The sequence below is a fragment of the Kogia breviceps genome, chromosome 3, assembly GCF_026419965.1.
Source record: "Kogia breviceps isolate mKogBre1 chromosome 3, mKogBre1 haplotype 1, whole genome shotgun sequence".
In the NCBI taxonomy this organism is placed as follows: Eukaryota; Metazoa; Chordata; class Mammalia; order Artiodactyla; family Physeteridae; genus Kogia; species Kogia breviceps.
The window spans coordinates 13,495,485-13,508,648 of record NC_081312.1 but is presented as its reverse complement, the minus strand read 5'-3'; the positions used below and the strand labels follow the sequence as shown (position 1 = coordinate 13,508,648).

The following is a 13,164-nucleotide window of genomic DNA, read 5'->3' as shown; positions in this document are numbered from 1 at the left end:
AACATCTTACTTAATGGTGAAAGACTACACGCTTTCTCCCGAAGATCGGGCAGGAGTAAGATAAAGAGGTCTGCTCTCACCACTTCTGTTCAACATTGTATTGAAGGTTTGGGACAGTGCAATAAGGTGACAGTAGAAATAAAAGACATACAGTTTGGAAAGGAGGAAGTAAAACTTTTTATTCACAGATGACACATCCCATATGTAAAAATGCTAAGTAATCGATCTGTTAAAAAATTATAAGAACTAGTTAACAAGTTCAGCAAGGTTGCAAGATACAGCATCTATATATAAAAATCAATAGTGTATATATATATATATATATATATATATATATATATATATGAGCAAAGAATAATCTGAAAATAAAATTTAAAAAACAATTTCATTCACAATAACATAAAATGAATAAACTACTTAGGAAAAAAATTTAACAAAAAATTCAAAACCTGTGTAATAAAAACTGCAAAAAAATTTTGAGAGAAATTAAAGAGGATCTAAATAAATGAAGAGACAACGGATTGGAAGATTCACTATTGTTAATGTGGCAATTCTCCCTAAATTGATCTAGAGATGCACTGCCATCCTTATCCAAATCCTGGCAGGCTTATTTTTTTTATTTTTATTTTTGTAGAAATTGACAAGCTGATTCTAAAATTCATATGGAAATATCAAAGACTGAGAATAGCCAAAATAATTTTGAAAAAGAACATAATTAGAGGACTTACACTACCTAATTTCAAAACTTGCAATACAGCTACATATTCAAGATAGTGTGCTATTGGTTTAAGAATAGACATATAAATCAATGACACAAAATAGACTCCAGAAATAAACCTTTATATTTATACTCAATTAATTAATTCTTTTGCTAAAGTGTCAAGGCAGTTTAGTGGGAAAAGAGTTGACTTTTCAACAAATGGTGCTTAGACAACTGGATATCTAAATGCAAAAAAAAAAAATGTAACTTAGACTCTTATATCACAACATACACAAATATTAACTCAAAATAGATTAGAGACCTATGTGTAAAAGCTAAAACTATAAAACTTCTATAATAAAACACAAGAGAAAAATTTTGTGGTCTTAGATTGGGCCAAAATTTCTTAGCTATGACACCAAAAGGACGATCCATAAAAAGAAACATTGGTTAAGTTGGACTTCATCACAATTAACTTTTCCTCTCTGAATGACATAATTCAAAAAAATGAATACCAGCCATAGACTGGTGGAAAATATCTACAAATTATATATCTGATAAAGGACTTGTGTCCAGAATACATAAGGAACTCTTACAACTTGATTAATAAGAAGACAATCCAATTGAAAACAGGGCAAAAGATTTGAAGACGTTTCACCAAAGAAGACATAAGAATAGCTAACAGGCACATGCAAAACAGCTGAACATCATTAATCATTAGGGAAACGCAAATTAAAATCACGAGATACCACTACAAACCCACCAGACCGGCTTTAATTTCAAAACCGCCAACACTAAATGTTGAAGAGAATGGGGGGAAGCCGGCGCTCTCACACGCTGCTGCTAGGAATGTAAAATGGTACAGTCACTCGCGAGAACAGCTTGGCAGTTTCTTAAAAGTTAAACATAAACTTATGACCCATCAATTCCACTCTGATGGATCTATCTAAGGAAAATGAAAACATATGTCTACAGAAAGATTTGTCCATGAATGATCATAGCAGCATTATTCATAACAGCCCCAAAGTGGAAATGATCCAAATGTTCATCAGCTGGTGAACGGATAAACAATGGAAAAACTATTTAGCAATACAAAGGAGTGATTACTGATAATATTCAACAACGTGGGTAAACCTCAAACACATTATCCTAAGAGAAAGAAGCAAGACACAAAGGACTACATGTTCTGTGATCCCATTTATGTGACATTTCTGGAAAAGGCAAATCTATAGAGCAGATAAGTCGTTGTCTGGAGCTGGGGGCAGGAGTGGGGACTGATTACAAATAGGCAGGAAGAACTTTTAGGGTGATGGAATGTTCTAAAGCTGAATTGTGCCAATGACTGCAACGCTTGCGTAAGTTTATTTAAAACAATTGAACTGTATATTTACAACAGGTGAATTTTTGATATATAAGTTATACCTGAATAAAGCCGCTAAAAAATAGTCGTAGCATCTTGCTTTATGGTAACTCCTGGCTACCTCCCCGTCCTTCACTTTTCTCTCTACCTGATCATTCTTTTGTCTCTTGTGTCACTTGGTCAGTTTTCATTCCACTTTCAGCGTTCTCCTCATTGTGGGGTCCAGTCCCAGCAAAAAGCCCTAGTGGGTCGGTTTCAAGTCTTCACAGGGGCCATACTGCTCCAGTCCCTTGGACCTTACTTGGCAAAACCCTCTCATTTTCAGCAGCTAATCTCCAACTGGCCAGACAAGCTTTCCAGTAGTCTTGATGGCTATTTTCGGGTCTCCTGTCCTCAGGCCCCCCGGATCCCCCATTGCGTCCTTCTGCTTTCTCCCACACAAATGCAAATAACATGGTTGTCTCTAGCTGTTGGTAGTCTGTCCCCATGAGCTTGTACTTTGGGGTTCGTGAGTACACCTTTTCCTCTAGTTTCACTGTAAATGTTGTGCGTGGGTTTTTGGTTTTGCTGTCTGGTTACTGTGTCTTTTTTAATGACAGGATAGGAGAAGACCCCAAAACTATACTGCCACTGTTGTTATCACCTTCCCAGACTTCTCAGCTGCTGATTCTTACCTTTTCTTCTAGGGAGCTGACACACCCTTCACGCTGCAGGGTTTTATTTATTTATCAAACTTATCACGTGCCAGACACTGTCCAAACACACAATAATTACTAACGCACTTAATCTGCCTAACAACAGTACGAAGCAGGTACTGTTATTAACCCCAGATTACAAATGAGGAAAGTGAAACGCAGAGAGGTGAAGTCACGTGCCGAGGTCACCGCGCTTGTAAGGGGGAGGATTCAAACCCAGGCAGGTGGATCCAGAGTCAATGCTTTTTAACTACTAGACAATGCTGCCTGCCAAGAGCGCGTAAAGTGTATCTGGCCTGGTAGCGCTAGCGTTCAACCGTGACTACCATCCCTGGCCCCCCAGGCCTCCCTGAGATGGGGAAATCTTAACCGTCCCTCAGAGACCAAGTTCAAATGTCAGTTCTTCTAATGAACTTGACGAACGCACCCAGGCAAGTGCTTCTTCCTCTTTCCTCCCCTCCCTCTCCTTCTCCCCACCAGCCCATCTCTTCTTTCTAGTGCTTTTCACCAGGTGTTATAATTATTTGTTGACATCCTTGTCTTCCCCATGAGCTCAGAGAACATTTTTTATTCATCTCATATCCCAGAGCTTATCCTAGTGACGGCTGCCCAGCAGCCTCTCAATAAACATACATGGAATTGAGAAGGCAATAGCTTCTTTTTTTTAACTAGCTCAAAACGTACTTGAAAGCAGTATAATTGCATCTTTAAAAAAAATCTGTAATTCAGAGGTTTTACCAAGTCTGGCTAATGAGTTTTTCTGAGCATTCTTCAGAAGAAACACAACATCAGATTCTTCCTGGTATTTTAACTGCTTGTTTCCAACATGCAGAGATTGCTGCTTCTGATGCTAATTTGCCAGGGAGATTCAGAGGAGAACCAGCTCCCATACCCATCAACCAAGCACCTGCCAGCAGAGAGAAGATATAGAAGGAAGAGCTAACTGAAAAAAAAAGGTACAGTATCTCTGTGCCAGGCCTAGAGAATCACCACCAAAGTCACCTATGAATAAAAAGTAAGAATTCAGGGCTTCCGTGGTGGCGCAGTGGTTGCGAGTCCGCCTGCTGATGCAGGGGACACGGGTTCGTGCCCCGCTCGGGGAAGATCCCACATGCCACGGAACGGCTGGGCCCGTGAGCCATGGCCTCTGAGCCTGCGCGTCTGGAGCCTGCGCTCCGCAACGGGAGAGGCCACAATAGTGAGAGGCCCGCGTACCGCAAAAGGAAAAAAAAAAAAAAGTAAAAATTCAAACCTAAAATAGAGAGGAAGGTGGAAAAACCAAATGTCAATTGAAAAAAACAATTCATTAATTTTAAAAAAATCTTACAATTTAATGCAGGATTTTGCTATGAGAACATACAATCATATTGTAGATATCCTTATTGGTGTACAGATCTATGGCAGACATTGCTATACAAATATAAAGGCAGGTCTTTGTAAGAAAATATATGGCCCCTCTCACTTTCAATAGAAGGTTCTAGTATTTCCTAAGAAAAGTCAAAATTTCCAAAGATGTCTCAGTCATTTTCTGGGCTTTAACTCAACCTCTCTGCAACTCTCTCTAAGAGCTGACTAAAAATACCTCTGCAAAAAAAAAAAAAAGAATGGAGAGAAAAAATGATGACTTAAAAAGAAATAGGTAGGAAATATCCCTTGAAAAGAGCTGGAGCCTCCACCCCCTCCCCCCTGCCCTCATATGAAATATTAACGCATTTGACACTTAAACCAGGGAAGGGAAAGAACAGGCTGATGAGCTTTGCTCTGGCCAAGAACAGGAATGCTGCATGCCTTCCCAACACCCTCCTGCACATCCACCCTGCTTCCCGAGCAGATACATCTGGACCAGCTCTGTGGCACAGACGTCACTAAATTACCGAGAAACCCCACAGTCTGACGGGCTCAGAGAGGGTACAATCTGGCTTCCTCCTTGACCAGACAGGACATGAATTCCTCCTTCCCAACACACGTGTCATTTCAATGGCCTGCTCTTGAGGGGTTGCCTACAAAGGCCATACTTAAACAGGTTCTCATGCTTCTGTGTCCAACTTCAGCCTGCGAGGTTTCAACTCAAAGAGCTACATACTTGGAAAAAAAAAAATGCGGGTCTGGGAGGCTCTGGGAGCAAATGTTCTCAACACTAAACCGTGGAAAATGAGAATTCTCTTTCCTGCTGTTGGGAAGGCTAGAATCCCATCCAGATGTGTACATGCCAGGCTTATTAAGTAAGGAGGGCTACAAGCACCAATTTTCCACCAAGCTAGGGGCTTCTCAGAAAGGAAAGAGTCTATCAGGCCTGCTTGGGGGGGTGTCTTATAATAAAGCCACCATTATTGGAAACAGCCTCCAGTCTCAGAGATAAGGCAGACAGCAGAAGTCCCTAGGACCTTCCCAGAAAACGTATTACTTCTTACTGAGGTCAAGGAAACCACTTGATACCTGGCCCCCTTCACCCTCTCCCAACAGAAGGACATCATCTGTGGGAAGAGCTGGACGGTCAGAGCACAGCTCCCCCTAAACAGCAACGGGAGCGGTCACTTCCACGAGGCCCGTCTAGGCTGTCTTTTTCTTCCTTACATCCTGGCACCTAGCACAGTGCTTGCATGTTTAGCTCTCAGTACACACATGCTGGAATGAACTAATTTTAAAGAAAACACACAACTGTCAGGCATCTGTGAGCCACACAGCCGTCTCAGCTAAACGTGAGACGTTCAGTCACTCACTCACTCATTCATTCACGTACAACTGTATACCAGATACTCTCAAGGTACAGATCCCCCTCCCCAGACCAAACGGATAAAAATTCCTGGAACTTATATTCCAGTGATGGGAGACAGACAATAAACAGATTAGATAAGGGAAAAAAAAACACAATGTGGGCAAAGGGTTAGCAAATTCCTTTCCTCTCCTGCTTGAGAATCTGACCTTAGGTTAACTTTCTAGTTCTGTTTCCCTGGAAACCTAATAAAGCTAGAATGTCAATTATGTTACGGGGCAACAGTGCTTATATTAAAAATGGCCTCTGACTGATAACTTGCATCTGGACTGGAAGGAACTATAAATATCTGATGGGGGCGACGCCGCTTTGGGCTTCCTTGAATGGGATGATTTACAACTGAGCATGTCCCTCAGGGAGACGCTAAGCCAGGGCACACCCCATCCCTACTCCATGTGAAGCTCATTCTCCAGCACGTGAGCTGCCACTTGATGAGGGAGGGCAAAGAGAACAACAGCTCCTGGGTGGCCAGATGGGCTGCCAAGAGCACAGTTCACATAGGAGAGAAACCCCTTGACACTGCCTGGTTGGCAGCTTACGGTTCTGTTCCAGATCTGTCTCGATAGGATGGCCAAGTGTGGCCAGTGAAAGTCTTGCGAGTCGGAATGCTTAACTGACCCTAAGAAGATCCCTGCTAGGCTCTGTTTGTAGTACACCTGATGCCCGTTAAATACTGAGAGAAACAAAGCAGAGAACAAGGGTGGGTTGGCTGGACCAGATGCCTCTGATGCCTATTTAGGATCCTTTCAGGCCTCACCAACACGAGCGCCCTTCCCATTCCACCTTGCCTTCGTGAGTTTAGCTCCTCTTCACTGATTCATCTTCAGGCTCTGCTCAGTCACTTGCTTGGGAAATCTCCCCTAACCACCAGCTCCAGGTCAACTTCATTTGCAAATGGCCTCTCACAGAAATGGGTACCTTGCCGCCTGAGCACCATCTCAGGGTGTAGTTAATACACCCAGGAATACAAGGGCCTGGTTTCTCTCTGAGAGCAAGAAGCACGTCCGGCTGCTCACCGTGTCACCCCCAGCACCTGGAGAACATCTGGCAGGAGTAGCAGCTGAATAAACAAGTGAATGTTGTAACAAATCATCTGAAACTAAACAGAGTTGGGCAGCAGTCCTCACACCACACCGTTATGTTCCTGCTGTGTATGTTCACTGATGACACTCCTGTCCAGAGCAAGCCCCAAGAGTCGGCCTGCAGATAGCGCCCTCTATAGCAGAAAATTCCAGGGTCAATCTGCGGTCGTATCAAGAGCTATCGGGAAGTATCCAAAAAATAAAGTTAATTTTGATTTTTTTTAAGCCACCGCTGTCATATAACCATCTCTTTTGGGGAAAACTTGCAAAGTGAAAGGTTAAATTTAAAGAGATAGTATTGCCTTCTTCTCCTTTCCTAAGGGGTAAGCCTACTTGTAGTTATCTATTTTCCTGTTGGACTAGAAAATCCACTGGGATCATTTGCTGTCTCAATCCTAGTTCCTAGCACTGGATGAACAAATAAGTGAATGCATAAACAAAGAACCTCCCCCTTCCCTCCTGCCTCCATTAAAATAGAAAATCACTATCCCGCACAAACCCAAGGTGAAGAACTGGAAAAATCTCCTGCACCAGTTCATCTGTCAGGGAATTCCAATTCTGAATGGAGGCTGAAGGAGGCAGCCTACAGCTGGGAGGGAGAAACCGTTCAGAGAGGGGCCTTTGTGAGATGCAAGTAACTGCCAATTAGTTCACCGGCCCGCTCCCCACACCCCATGCTCCCACCCTACCCCGCCTTGTACTTTGGAAGCCTCAGACGACCTACCCCGTTCTTCTGCTGAAGCCGGGACAGGCCAGCATGGAGGCACCCACCTTGCTGAGCGCTGATAACGCTTTGATGGCGCAGGCCTCGACCACGCCGTGGGTGCTAGCGCTTATGCAGTGCATTGAAAGCAACTACCCGTCCCCCATAATTCGTTCCCCAAAATTTATCACGGAAAGCGGTCCTGGAATTTCATAATTAAAACTGACAAAGACTCCTTTGTTTTCATACTAAAGTTTTGATGGCATGAAGGGATGAGCCAGACCTAGTCTCACACTGAAACAAAACAGAGAAGACTCGTCTGACACTCTTTATTACATAAACAATTACATCCAGACTGGCTTTAAAAGTCCTTATTTTCTGAGTCTAATGTATTCCTTGCAGCTCTGCTGCCCAGAGCTCCATCTTCAAGAAGAGAGCACTAACTGGGCGTGGTCAGTCTGTGCAAGCGCTGAGGAAACTGGGCTGGTGACAGCAGGGGGAGGCACAGGCCACCAACTAGCTGTGTGACGCTGAATAGATCACACTGCCTTGTTTAATTCTTTTCTTTTCTTTTTCTTTTTTTTTTTTTTTTTTTTTTTTTTTTTTTTTTTTTTTTTTTACCAGTTTTAGGTTTACAACAAAATTGATAGGAAGGTACAGAAATTTCCCGAAGTCCACGGTTCACCTTAGGGTTCACTCTAAGGAAGTGAATAGTGTTGCACATTCCATGGGTTTGGACAAAAGCATAATGACACCTATCCATCACTATAGTGGCATACAAAGTATTTTCACTGCTCTAAAAAATTTCCATATGCTGTGTATTCATCTCCCCTCTCTCCCAAACTCCTGGCAACCACTGATCTTTTTATTGTCTCCACTGTTCGGTCTTTTCTAGAATAGCATATAAATGGGATCTTTTTTTTTTTTTCCCCTTGAAAAGAGAGGTTCTGTAAGACCACTCATGGCCCAACACAGGCTCTAGGTGGCAAACTCCCCCACTAAACACTGCGGCTTTTCTTCTAATATTGAGCCCTGTCCCACTGGTCCCACTCAGAGGCCGCCTGGAGGTGCAGGTGGACATGTGTAGGGTATTTGTTCATAGAAAGGCTACAAGTTTTGTGTCCCTTGTCACAATGAGCCCAGATGCCTGTCAGGTGTGTTATAAACAGAGGAGCCATTTCTTCAGGCTCCTGCTTGGAGCACACCCCAGCACCGCCTTGTTTACTGACTGTCCCCCTGAGCAAAATGTACACCCCATCAAGGCAGTGACTGGCTCTGACCTGTTCACTTAGAACAGTGTTTGGCACTAGTAAACAACCTCCTGAGGTTCTTGATAAATATTTATTAAATGATCACTGAATGTGATTTCTCTGGATCTCAGAGTCCTCATCTACAAAGGGCAGTGATTTTTAAAAATAGGCTCTAACCATTTGGACTCCAGGATTTTCAGATTCTATACCCAACGTTCAGCTCAACTATTATGAAAATTTTCCTTATTACTGAAATGACTCATGGGAAGTGCTTAGCACAGTTCGCTAGGTTGACCCGAAGTCTTCCAGACACAGGATTGCTTGAATGACAAGTGGCACCGCCGAGGTGGTCCTGGCTGGCCAGGCTGCAGGACTCACACTGGTCCATAAACTTCCCTCCTGAAGCTGTTGCGAATAAAGGAAGTAGCCCACTTACACGGACTCCCCCCGCAATTCCCTCCATCACCCAATCTTTCTCTCAGTCCAATACGTACATGGTTCTTGCTGAGATCAGAACGTAGCCTATGGTTACTTGTTTATTATCTTCTCCCTCACTAGACTGTATCCTCCCTGAGAACCCGGACTGTGTGTCTTATATTCACCAATTCAGTACCAAGCACGGTACTGGCACATAGCAGAACTATGCTGGATAACTGACCAAACCTACTGCATGCCAGGTCCTGTGCTGGGAGGTTTATATAGAAACACATACATTACTGTATAAACCTCTGCTCCAACCAGAGTGGTCTCCTCATACCCTGCAGAATATATGCAATACTGAGTGCAGTTCTAACACCATGTTCCTACCAACTAGTTGGAAAGTACCCCTGACTCTCCCAAATCTGTGCACCTACATCATTTCAACGCCACTTCTCCGGAGCTTTACTCCCCTTCCCAAATCTTCAGCCGTCTCAACAGGCAGCCTCCTTATTTGGTTTTCTGGCAACCTGGACTTGCCCTGTCACACAAGTACAGACTATCCTGAGACTGCTTCTTTTAATTAATTCCCTGAGATGAAGTTCCAGGAGGGCAGGGACTTTGTTGTTCTTTTCCGCATTACAGCCCCAGGGCTAGGACAGGGCCTGGCTCCTATGCAATTAGTCCTCGTTAAATGAATGAATAAATACTTTACTGAATGAATGAATGGGCCTGGAAACCTCAGCTCAGTTCAAGTGATTATTAGGTAGGTGTTCCTGCATTGTTTACTCTTTTATACAACCATACTGTCGCCTATAAAGTTACTTATTTTCACATCTTACCCTTTTTCTTTTCTCCTACTATCTCCCACAGTGCAGGCTCATTTCTTTTTACTCTCTGAATCTCTCGAGAAATGTCACGTACAGAAATGCTTACTGGAAACGTGTCTGAATTTTCTCATGTTCCTTGCATTTGAGTCCTAATGTAAAAAGCAGTGGGCAGTTGAAAAAGCAACCACTTCTATCACCGCCAGAAGGAAGACGTACTGAAGGCAAGAATGCAGAGGACAAGGCCAAGTCGCTCCAGTGCCTGGGGAGGCCAGTGCATGGAGCCAAGCCCCCTCGCTTCCTGGCCGGTGCCCTCCCCCTCCCCCTCCCCCTCCCCCCCCACCCCCAAAAGGGCCTGTGGGAGCCTGTCTGCTGCTACTGTTTCTCTGAGGTCATAAACCCAGGAACCTCAGCAGCCCATGGGACACCGCAGGCCTCATGGCCCTTCTTCCCGCCTTCTAATTCCAAGCTACATTGAGCAGGGCTGAACAGGTGCAAAGGTCAACAAGATGACTGGGGATGGTTTTTTTTGTTTGTTTTTTGTTTTTGTGGTACGCGGGCCTCTCACTGTTGTGGCCTCTCCCGTTGCGGAGCACAGGCTCCGGACGCGCAGGCTCAGCGGCCATGGCTCGTGGGCCTAACAGCTCCGCGGCACGTGGGATCTTCCCGGACCGGGGCACGAACCCGTGTCCCCTGCATCGGCAGGCGGACTCTCAACCACTGCGCCACCAGGGAAGCCCACTGGGGAAGTTTTAAAACTTTTAAAGGTCAATGCCTAGTGGTAATTAGAGGTCTATTGAAAGCCACCGCGTAGCGGTGACTGACTGTAATAACACAACCCCAGAAAGCCCTCCATCCCACTTTATTCCCTGGCCTGGCTGCAAGCACGTGGGGGATATTGCCTGACTTCCTACCTTCTCCGAGACAGGATCTCCCACACGGAACGCCGTGATGCACCCTAGGAAAGGGGACAACCCAGCGGGTACATTTCCCAAACACTGACGCGCATTTGCCTTCTTGCTCGAATTTATCCCCTCCCTCCTTGAATTAAAACCAGTTCAGAACCAGGGAAAACACACACTACAATCCATTTGGCTTACCCAGTACACCTGACATGGTGGAACAAGAAGCAAAGCTACTTGAAATGTCCTTGGCTACCCTTTGTTTATAAGATATAGTTAAATATTCCTAAAATAACATGGAGTAAATAAATGGCATCCCAAACCCAAGCTTCTCTGGCATTGTGGCCTCAAGGACTCAAGGAGGGGTTAACACTTCTCAGAAGGCTGAGGGGAGCCCCAGGCTGAGGCCGTGTCTCTGCACAACACTGCCCAGAACACCCAGTGCCAGCGCCTCACCCCAGGCACCCCCGCCTCCTTTCTCGGAAACACTGGGGTGGCCCTCGGTGATGAGGGGTTATCCAAGCTAGCCGTGATGCAACTCGAGCAGAGCTCGCTCACACCAGCCGTCAAAAATGAGTGCCCTTCCTTGAAAACTCGGCTGTGCGAGGCTCTGCAATCAAATGAGTGACGCCCGCTCCGAGGACTTCCACCTCAGCTGGAGCGCAACCTTCCTGTGGCCCCACTTCCAGCTGGAAAGCCAGCCGGCCACCATCATCCCTGGAAGTTACAATTTCCCCCAGCCTGGTTGCCTGACGCCGCACCAAACGCTTCCACGTGCGTTCTCTTATTTGCGCCTCACCCAGCTCTCTGGTTCTGGCACTATTTTACAGATAGAGAAACTGGCACCCAGCGAGGAGAAGGGCTGGTCCCTTATCGGGTCCCCTGGCTCCAGCGCCCTTGCCTCCCCGCATCCCCGCATCCGAGTGCGAGGAAATTCGAGAAGCTCCGAGGCAGCGGCCCTGGCCCTCTGAGGCTAACTGCTCTCTGCCTTCACCCTCTGCAGAGCCTCAGCAGGATACTTTTCTCATCCATAACAGGCCTGCTGCTGCCACCCAGAGGGATAAGAGAAACCCACGTGAAATCGACGTGGGTGTGTGCCAAGCCAGACCACACCCAGGCACACTGGGGCTGAGATAAAGACAGGCGCTGTCTCCCTCCAAGGGGACAGGGGAGAAGGTGGAGTGAGGGGGCAACAAGGAGAGGGAGGGGGAGGGGGTGAGGAAGGAAAGAGACGGGGAGGAAAAGAGGGGGGAGAGGGCCAGGGGGAGGAGGAGAGAAGAAGAAACAGATGATGTGTGACAGGCTGTAGATGAGACATGAGGAAGAGTGTGATGAGAAAAACACCAATGCGTTGGGGCTGGGGACCATCCCCCGGCAATGTCCCATCCCAGGGTCAAGTGCTCCCTCACAAGAGAGGCCGGACGGTGGACAAGGCCACGGTTTGAAGGTTGAGCCAAGGCCCTGCACACAGCATTTCCCCTGCAGTGGGGGTAGCACCGAAAGGACTGAGGTCAGAAGCCTGGCAGCCAGGTCACCGTGCGTGAAATAGAGGCGATACTGTTTACACCGCCAACCCCCAGGTCGGTGGCGGACGCGGGAGATATAACGCCGTGAGGGTCAACGATGAAATAAAAGTACTTGGTCAACAGAAAAGGGATCTAAGGGATCAGGAGGGGCCCAGGAACTGGTCCTGGCGTCAGGTTCTTTCTGAAAGAGACCCAAGTTCACGGGCTTGGCAACTAAAAAGCTGAACATATTTAAGTATATTTCTAAGGAAAAAGATATGCTTTACCAGTTAGTAATTCTTATTGCCAAACTCATCTATGATGCATTTTCCTAACCCTGAAAAATCAGTCAAATCCTGTCAATTATATCCTTCCAGATATATATATTTTTAAGTGTAGAAACACAAAAAGGGAGTGAGACAACGAAGAAGCAGAGCAAACACTTTGGAAGATGGGGAGCCACTGGTGCTTGGGGATGGCGACCACCTCCATTGGTCCCCACTTGCTCCGCAGAGACACTGGCGGTAGGCGTCCGCTGATGAAGGCCCCCCGGGTGTGGCTCCTGGGCCCCGAGTGACCCACCGTGTAAGTCAGCAGCCCTGACAGCGCTTGGCATGTCCAAAAACCTCCCACTGGTCTCTCTCCTTTCGTCCATATTTTGTGGTCTCAACAATGGCCTTCACCTCCACCTACCCACGTAACCTCTTGCTGCTGCTTTAGAACACAGCAGCTGACAAGAGCCCTCCAGAGCAGCCGGCTCAATGCATCACTGGTCTTTAGAGCCCAGGGAGAAGAGTGAGAGGAAAGAAAAAAGGAAGAGGGGCTTCAAAATTAAGCAGTTCCTTAACTTTGACTATGTCAATGGGAATCTTCTTGAACTTGGGTAAGATAAAACGAGACATCAGCCAGTAAGTAATTCCCAGCATGTAATCCATCACCTAGCGCAAACC

At 45.8% G+C, this 13,164-nt stretch overlaps 1 protein-coding gene and 1 non-coding gene across 8 annotated transcripts in view; both read right to left on the bottom strand.

Moving 5' to 3' along the window:
- Positions 1–13,164, bottom strand: part of TTC7B (tetratricopeptide repeat domain 7B) — a 241,385-nt gene that overhangs the window by 149,795 nt on the left and 78,426 nt on the right. The gene's annotated exons all lie outside the window — the stretch shown is intronic.
- On the bottom strand, positions 8,393–8,521 carry LOC131754190 (small nucleolar RNA SNORA11). The gene has a single exon (XR_009335223.1). It is a non-coding gene; the product is annotated as a small nucleolar RNA SNORA11 (small nucleolar RNA).